This window comes from Tetrao urogallus (assembly GCF_951394365.1).
Source record: "Tetrao urogallus genome assembly, chromosome: 7".
In the NCBI taxonomy this organism is placed as follows: Eukaryota; Metazoa; Chordata; class Aves; order Galliformes; family Phasianidae; genus Tetrao; species Tetrao urogallus.
The window spans coordinates 529,173-538,690 of record NC_136820.1 but is presented as its reverse complement, the minus strand read 5'-3'; the positions used below and the strand labels follow the sequence as shown (position 1 = coordinate 538,690).

Genomic DNA, 9,518 nt, shown 5'->3' with positions numbered 1-9,518 from the left:
TCACCTTAACAAATAACTTTGAACCAAGTTAAAACTCAAAGGGAATCCTTAATAAAACTTGATAATGTGGCAGCAAATCTGATGGCAAAAAAATCAAAACCACTTTCTGATTGTGAGTTTGTCTCACAAGACTGTAGCCAGCCGAACTGAAGAAATATGAAAGTCTTTTGAACAAAATTTGAAGAGTTAAACTGCTAATATCAATTCCTACGCTTTGGCTGTGGGTGAAAATGCTCATGCTTAAATACAATGGCTCAACTAATCATTTTTGTTAGAGGCATTCATAATGAATTTCAATATCAGTGAAGAAATGGCTCCTTTGGTGGCATTAAAAAACAAATAATTCTCCTGATTTATGTGAAGTAGAAAAAAACCAAAACAACATTAGAACAATTTTCTTTAACCCTTGTCAATATTTCTGGTACATCTACTGACAGTGCTCCAGTGACAGTTGGTTAAAAAAAAAAAGTGAGACCTATAGAATTAAGATATAATAATATTACGTGAGTAATAAAAAGTGAGACGTAAAAAATTAAGATATAATATTCTTACGTGCTTAGCAGAGGTTTGCTGGGCGTAGAGAAGTTTTCCTTGGTTTTCTTCGTCTTTTTCCAATTGACGTCATTTTCACTTCCCTCAACCCCCACCGAACTGCGTTTTTCCTCTGCCATCACGGCAGGGAGAAGAGCGCCAGAAGCTGCGGCGCGGCTGCGCGTCGAGCCAGTCGTTGTTGTTTCCGCGGTCTCCGGTGCCCCCTCGTGGCCAATAGGTGGAATTGCGGCCGTGTTTGTTTGGCGCCGCAGGCACCAGGGCGCATGCGCACAGGCAGGCGGCGGTGGTGTTCCTCGCTCTGTGCAGCAAATCCGCCGAGCTTTGTTATGGTTAGTCCTCGAGGCAACAGAGCGCATGCGCCAGGACACTCATAACTAGCATTCAAATCTACAAAGCCTCGAGGTGCAGGCGAGCAGTCGATTCCTGGAGCCTGCCTCGGGAACAGACTATTGTGGCTACCAGCGGCCCCTGCGCCCCTCGCACGCGTAATGAGGAGTCGAAAACAACGCACGCGTAGGTGAGTACTCGAAACTAATCATACGAAATCACCTGCCGGGCCGGGGCTGTTCGCCGCTATGTTCGCTATTACTTGGAGGACTGATGACCATAGAGAGGCGGCGGATTAGCTGAGTAGAGCGGTTAGAACGGCACTTCCGCATTTTGTGCGCGCATGCGTTCTGGTGCTTGTGGGACGCAGCGGCCGTTCCGCGCATTGGCCAGGAGGTGGCGGCAGAGACCGCGGAAAGAACTTTTCCGACGGGACTGGGGGAGCGGCTGCGCAGTGCCTGGCGATCCGGTGTGTGTGCTGTGAGGATGGGAGAGGAGCACGAAGTTAGAAGTGGAGGGGTTGTGGGGGGAAAGACGAAGAAGAAAGAGGGAAACTACTCCAAACCCAGGAGAGCTGTGCCAAGTGCATATAAATAGCTTTAAAAAAAAAAAAAGAGTTTTTTTTTCTTTTTTTCTTCTTTCTTTTTGCCAGCGTCTGTTGCACTGTTTCTAAATGTTCAAATACCAAAATGCAACTGCCCAGCAAATTTAACGATAATGGGATTAGAGCCCATTGGCAGAAAGTGCAGGGCCATATGAATGTTCACTCAGCCTCTGTCTTGTTTATACTTCCACGTATTTTTCTTCAAAAGCCTTTCTTTCCGTGCGGGTTTCATTTTTGGCTTTTTGTTCTTTTCATGCCATAAAATGGGAAGTTTTAGGTCCTAGCAAGTCTAAGCATCCAGATCTAGCACAAAGCTGCAGTTTTGAGTTCTGTGTGGAGCATGACAGTGTTCCTACAAAGATTACCAAAAACTGCAGTTCTCCCCCTAAGTTTACAGATGGAAAAACATTAATTCACCTGCCTAGAAAGAATTGATGTGTCACAGCTGCCATTGGCAAGATGGCCCGAGAGTTGTGTGGGTGCATCTGTCTGTGAGAGGAATGTCTCTGTGGAAGGACAGCTTGTTCCCCCCTCTGATGGGGGCAGCTTCTCAGCTGCCCTACCCTGGTCTTCCTGCAGCTGGACAGATAGCCCAGAAGGGCACAGGGTATGCAGACCCTCCCCGGCCAGCTGCAGCAGTCGGTCCTGACAGCACTCCCTTTCCCCCCGACCATTTGCATTTTGCAGGCTGGAGCCCTGTGTGGCAGAGGAGGAGAGAGCTGCAGGCAGAAGGAAAACAGGGTGCTGGGATTCCTGCAGCTCGCTGCCAGCTGTCTTCTCTGACATTTTGGGGGTGGGCAGGGGACTGTGGGAGCACCCTCAAGGCTCTGGGCAGGAGGGAAGGAAGCAAAGATGCAGCTGCAGGCAGCGGGCACTGAGCTGGAGAAGTGCGGCCGGGCACTGTGCAGCTCCCAGTCTGGGCACACGGAGCAAGTTTGTCCAGCTGAGGGCTGCAGGGCTGTCCTTATCAAGCACTCCCCCATCGCACAGGTCTGCAGCGACTGCACCAGTTGCTCGAGCTCTTCCCAGTGCAGGAGCTCAGAACTGACAAGAACCCTGACCAAAGCAGGTAATGGCAACATATGCACACAGATACACACCTGATACAGAATCTGGCACTTGACAGTCCTCCCAGAGCTTCTTGCTGCTTTTTAGGCTGCTCTACAGCTATTCTGTCCTTTTCCCCCTCATTCCCCTATGTCTTGCCCTTTCATTCGCCCTGTGCCTTCCCCATTCCTTTTTCAGGCTTTCTCCTTTCTTTCCTCGCTTCCTTCCCTGTGCCTTCCCCCTGTGACGACCCCATGTTCTGCTGCTGTTCTCAGCTGACAATCCTTCAACTGCACTTTTCAAAGACATGGGATCAGGCTGCATACTATCACTGACTTAAAAAAAAACCAACTAAAACAAAAACAAACAAGTGCAGTATTATGTATAGATAATGAACTCCTGCTTGAAAACCAATAGCATCTCCACATCCTGGAGTGTCACCATCACCCCCAGGTTGGGCTGGTGCTGCTCATCTGCCCTGCAGTGCTGCTCAAATGGCACCAGCACCTCCTGGCACGGCCTGCCACCTCCCTGTGTCACCTCTACATGTCACCTCATCTCACCTCTGCAGTTCTGACCCCACACCTCCACCCCATGTCCCCCCATGTCCTCACATGTCCCTGTGTCCCCACACATCCCCTCATGTCTCAAGTCCCCCCACATCCCCTGCATCCTGGTGATGTATGGGGGATGGAATGTGGGGCAGGGGAAACTATGGGGGATGTATAAGGGGCACTGGACTGACACAGTTCTGAAAGTCTCACAGTGGTAGTGGTGGTGTTGTGGTGTGGAGTGGGAAGAATTGGGCTTTCTAAAGGAATGGAGGTGGGGTTTGGAGGTGGATTTGGGGATCTGATAAAATGTTAAGTTATTGGAGGGGGGTTAAGGAAGGATTATGGTGTTAGAGATGAGCACTCAAGGACTTGGCGGGATTGGGAAGGAATTTGGGATTCACCAGTGAGAATGAGGGGTGCCAGTGTGAGTTAGAACCTCTGGGGGAGATCAGGAGGGGCTTGGGGCAAGAAATGAGCAAAGGGGGTTTTGAGTGATTGGGAAGTATTTGTGGTGCACCAGTAAGAATTGGAGAGCGATAGAATGTGGGAATTTGGGGAGTCTGCAGGGTGAACAGAGCTCCATGGAGCCCCAAGCCTTGGGGCTCCATGGAGCCCCAAGAGATGTGGCATCTGTGGGGACAGTGCACCGTAACAATGAGGCACTGTGGGAGGCATCAGCAGAATCCCCCAGCACTCACCTCGATGCAGATAATGGGGCTTGGCGTCACAGCTCGATATATGTCAGACCTTCCTTTCACTGAGGGGCAGCTGAGCTACAAAAGGAAGAGTGGGGAGCCACCATGGGGGTCCTCAGTCTGGTTGAGTGGGGGACACATACGGGTGTTGAAAAAGATGAGTTCAGGGGGTTTGGTGTATGTATATTTGGGGTTCATCAAATGGGGATCCCCATGGGTTCTTTTTTGGGGGTCCCTTTAGTCTGTTTGAAGGTGTTCAGGATGCAGGGTTTGGAGGCCTGTAGGTAGCATAGATTGGGTTTCCTATGGATCAGACATCAGGGGTCTGTACAGATGTAGTTTGAGGGTCTCATTGCTAGGTTTGGTGTGCCCATGAGGTCTTTGGAGTGAATATTTGCTTTGGTGAGTTCCCCATTGTGCAGTGTTGGGTTCCATAAATCTTGTTTCTAATTGGGATGTGAACATACTGTTAGGGAAGCCACAAGAACTGGGGCTACGTTGGGGTCCACATAGGCAGGCATTAAGGTTCTCTGATAGGATTTGAGGGGGATCCAAGGGGAAGGTTGGGATGGAGGGTCCCTGGACCCAGACACTGACCTGGAACTGCATGGCCTTGGGGATATGGGGGTGGGCACCTGCATCCAAACTGAAAGTGGAGCTGGGTGGGAGTTATGTGGAGTGGGGATGAATAGAAGATGGAACTGGCAGCAGGGGAGAGTAATGGGGATTGATAGAGGATCGAAGAGAAGGTGGGGGAGACGTGAGGGTGTGTATATGGGATCAAAGCACGGGTAGGAGGCGTTTGGGATCAGAATCAGAGATGAAATCTATTGAACTTTTTCCCCAGCCGGGCTCCCATCTCTCCATATCCAGAGTTCACGGGCACTGAAGATGAAGAAGACGCCGAGGCCGAAGACGAGAGCAGCAGCACAGACCCGCAACACCGCCACCACCAGGTTCCCATGGGACTCTCCCATTGGGTGCTGTGTGGTTTGGGCGTTTGGCTGTTCCCAGCTCCAGCCACCACCTGCGTAGGAAGAGGATGCAGTGACGCTGTCAAGCGTGGATGAAGCTGGGGACACCCAATTGTGGATCTCGGACCTACCTGGGGGTGCAGGTGTGGGTGCCACCTCCAGTGTCACGCTGCCCCCAAGGGGGGAGGACAGAAAGGGGAAGCCTTTGGGGTGGTAGGAGCACCTATAGGTGCCGGTGTCAGCTGAAGTCAGCCCAAAGAGGGTGAAGGTGGCCGTGCCCCCACCATCAGGGTCCTGCTGCTGGACAGGGGCCGAGTGCCCATCCTTGTGCAGGAAGGTGGCCCCTTGGTACATGTTCCTGCATCGGATGGTGATGTTGGTCCCCATCCCCACACGTCTCTTGTGGCTCATGGAAATGCCAGGTGGGGGGAAGCAGTGATCTGCATGATGGGAGAGAAAATGGATGGGACTTGGGCCTGTGAGGACAGCTCAGGGCCTCCCTCTGACCCCAGTGCACTCACCTGTAACTACGAGCTCCACAGGGTCACTCATCTCTGATGTCTCTGCTGGCTCAGACAGCCGGTACTGGCAACGATACGTCCCTGTGTGCACCCACGTTGTGATAGCAAAGCAGAACACGGCCATGTCCTGAACATTGCACTTCTTCATGCAGGGGGTGAAACCTCCTTCCTGGCAGAGCCGGACCCAGGCAGATGGCCGGGGCAGGTGACACCGCAGGGTGACATTGCCCCCACTTCTAACCCCTGGCTAGGGTGCAGCAACAGGGAGGGTCAGGGCACTGGGACAGGGGACAGCAGTCAGCCTTGTTCCCTGCACACCCTCCTGTGCCCCTCTGATGGCCCACTGACCACGCTCCCCTCCCTCTGGCCCCATTCTTCCCCCGTCCTCATATTCACTTTGCTTTGCCCTGCTCACTGCCACCAGCCACCAACCTGCAAGGGACATGGTCCTGGTCCCACACAGGGCCACCAACCCCGGTGGCACCACGTCCCCATTGTCACTCACCCAGGAGGAGGGCCAGCGCCATTTGTGCCTTGGGACAGGAGCAGCTTGGGACAGCGAGACTGCAGTGGGGACAGGGAGTGTCTGCAGATCCCTTTTCTAGATCCACAGATACAGGAGCTGGCAATAGAACATAGATGTAGAGCTCGTAAAGAAGAGCGTATTGTTTGCAGGCTTTTTGATGCTGCTCTGATAGCAAGGCAGAAAGATAAAAGGAGGGAGGAACTGTGTCACTAGGGGAGGTGATTAAGAGTTTGCAATCTGAGCTATAATTCAAGGGAAAGCGGTGGTGGCAGGCAGAGAGAGCTCAGCACACTTTGCAGAGCCATCTGCATGATGCTTCTGTGAGAGGGCGTCAGATTCAGACAGCAGCTGCTGACTTGGAGGGGTGGATGTGGTGAAGGAGTGCGGCAGCCCAGGGAGGGAATGAGAGGGAGTTGTGAGGAATCAGCATCAAGAGATGAGGGTAAATCTGCCCCTCGCCTTCTCCATCTCGTTACATCTGAACATCAACACGAGGCTGAAGAACCCTTCCCCTTCCCCATCCTCTTCCCTCTCCCTTTTCCCTTACGCTTCCTCTTTGCTTTTTCCAGCACTGTGGGGATGCTTTGCATCAGTGCATTTCTCAAATGCCCTCGTGCCCTGCTGCACTGCCTCACGACCTCCGGAGATTGCACCTGCATCAAACATAGGAGGGAATAACTGTGAGTGCGATGGGGACATCAATCACAGCTCCCCACCACTGCCACCACCGCCACCACCAGGTTCCTGTCCAACTCTTCCCTGCCACCTGCGGGTATCAGTGCCAGTGCTGGGTGTTGGAGCCACCAGCGACATCGGAGACAGTGACCCGAGGAGCTGGTGGTAACAAGTGAGGGCACTGGGAAAATGAGTGTCCTTGTGCTGTTCTCCCCAAGGCCATGTCACACTGCTGTCTCCTCTCTGCACTCAGATCACGGGTACCCCCACCAGGCATTTCCCTCAGCCCTGAGGAACATGTGGAAATGGCGACCAATGCTGCCATCCACTGCTGGAACAAGAACTATGGGGCCGCCTTCCTCCTGCACAAGGATGGGCCTTCAACCCCCATGCAGCACCAAGAACCCAGTGGTGGGGGCACAGCCACCTGCATCCTCTTTGGTGACCCCAGCAGATGCTGGCACCTATAGGTGCTCCTACCACATCAGGGGTTGCTGCCTACAGTCCTCCCCCCTTGGGGTCAGCATGATGCTGGAGGTGATGCCCACACCTGCACTCAGGTAGGTGTCAGCACCCATTTGTTTGTCCCGCCGTCAATCCTTCATGTCAGTGTCTCCACATCCCATCCCTGTGGAGGTAGTGGTGGAGAATGGGGACACATAAACAGCCAGAACCCGCAGGTGGCAGGGAGGAGTTGGACAGGAACCAAGGGGCCACCTTCCTGCACAAGGATGGGCACTCGGCCCCTGTCCAGCAGCAGGACCCTGATGGTGGGGGCACGGCCACCTTCACCCTCTTTGGGCTGACTTCAGCTGACACCGGCACCTATAGGTGCTCCTACCACATGTACACCTCTCACAAACACCTGGAGAACTCCTTCAAAATTGCAGCTGCTTCTCTGGAATCAGACACTGATGCATTGTTTCTCAAAAGCAAGGTCCACATTCCCACTAGTGTTATGCTTTCTCATTTTATGTTTTAGTCATACGTTACAAAGAGGCTTTGTTACTCATATATACTGAGGACATGTTATCTTCAGCCCAAGACAATGACTCTTCAGCTAATGCCACCCAGGCAAGCCGGATGATTGGTGATGCTGAGAAGGCTCAGGAACATTCTTTCTTGAAACAGGCCAAAGTCCATTCAAAGTTCAAACCTTGGCAAAATGCAAGCTTCGTATTTAGTTACACAATAATACTATTGGACTATGGATCAACGAAATAAAGAAGTCCCATTCTTGCAAAACCTGTTGCTGGTTCCATTGCACTCTTCTGGAAATCTGCACAGACAGAAATGAAATTCAGGAAGATTCCTGTGTTGCATGCAGGAGATGGTCGCTGCAGTGATCGTGGGAGAGAGCTGTCGTTAGAAAACTGTCATGGGAATTCACAAAGCATATCAAGAACGAGACAGCACCAAAGCTGAGAAACAAGGGTGTTTTTTCCTAAGACAGATAAGATTGCAAGAGAAGATGCTGCTTTCCACAAAGCATCGCATTTTTTTATTTTTTTTTTATTTATTTAATTAGTAAGCAGAAGTGGATATATCCACAGCCCATAACAATTCATGGAATTCCTTTGTTGTTCTTTCATACCCCTACAAGGCTTGGCAAAGATGCCCAATGCATAATCAAATGTGGAAAAGCTGCAGTTAGGTTTGTCACTGGAAGCAAGCTTCTGAAGTCCCTGCAACAGGATAGTACATAAGTGCCGTTTCCAGTTCTTTAAAGACACCAGTTGTCAAATGAACTAAGGAGATAGGAGCTCCTAAAAAGTCTGCCAATGTGAAAATGAAGTTCCTTACTGATCGTATCTGAGCTACTACCTCTAAAAACCACCACTAACTGGCAGATTACATTGTGGGAAAGGGGTTACAGCCATCAGAACAATCAGAACAGCCTTCATGTCTTTTATGCCCTATCAGCCAACGCTTCTCTCTCCCTGCCCTGGTTCCCCATTGGCTGAGTACTGCAGGCTCACCAATTTCCCAACATTCCACTAAACATACAGATACTGGCTAAAGATGAACGGTTGCTAGCTAAGCGTATATTGCTAATTCTCACATTTGCTCATTCTGCACTAGGCCACAATTCCTGGACACCTGCTGTCCTGGGATAGAGGTAAGTTGGGAGGAAAAATGTAGGGGAGCATCACTTGCATTCCTCCTAATATAAAGGAGGGGCAGTTTGACCTCCTGTCAGAGGCCCCTTAAGTTGTTCTTTTGCTGAGGGCCTCTTGGCAAAACAGAATAGCCTATAATACAAAAGTTACAATTTTGGTACTTCTGAAGTATTTCATCTTATCTACTCAGTGTGCATAAATGTGGAATAATAAGCCACTTTCTTCCAGAGAGGCTGTGCATGCCCCATCCCTGGAGGTGTTCAAGGCCAGGTTGGATGGGGCCCTGCGCAGCCTGCGCTGGTATTAAATGTGGTGGTTAGTGGTGCTCTGGTATTAAATGTGGTCAGATTTGCATGTGGCAGGGGGTTTGGAGATTCATGAAGCTTGAGGTCCCTTCCAACCCTGGCCATTCTGTGATTCTGTGATTCTGTGATTCTGTGCCTCCGTGCCTCCTCCGGCTGCTATTACTGGTGAGGAGAGCAGCTCTGTTTCCTGGGCTGATGGATGTGGTCCTGGCCCCAGAGGCATGCATTATATAGAGCGCAAGGTTCTGTTCTGTTCTATTTTGGGCCCAAACTTTTGTTACTTGCATTCTCTATAAGTGTTGACATGGTGACAGTGTCAAGCTCTTTACCAATCTATTGGCCTTTCTGGTTTGAGCAAGAAATTGCACTTCAAGTTTGTGCACTTGTTTTAGTTTGTGGGATAATTTCTACTCCTATGGTATCATATCCTTTTGATATTTTACAGTTGAACAACTAGAGTAATAAGGACAGAGAGTTTTGGCAAATGCAGAAGCAATCAAAGCACAGAAAGCAAAGCTTTGTAAGAGTTCCATAGTTTGTATCATATCTGATCATAAATTGATAATCATAAATAAAATGTCTCCATGGCTTTACCTTCTCCAATCAAAATGGAAAGGA

At 50.6% G+C, this 9,518-nt stretch overlaps 1 pseudogene across 1 annotated transcript; it reads right to left on the bottom strand.

Moving 5' to 3' along the window:
• Window positions 1-4,606: 4,606 nt before the first annotated feature.
• LOC306948767 (osteoclast-associated immunoglobulin-like receptor) lies at window positions 4,607-6,613 on the bottom strand (annotated as a pseudogene). The gene is made up of 5 exons: window positions 6,517-6,613; window positions 5,671-5,838; window positions 5,275-5,552; window positions 4,874-5,193; window positions 4,607-4,747 (listed from the first exon to the last, which is right to left on the bottom strand). The product of its transcript is annotated as an osteoclast-associated immunoglobulin-like receptor (transcript).
• Between the last annotated feature and the right edge of the window lie 2,905 nt (window positions 6,614-9,518).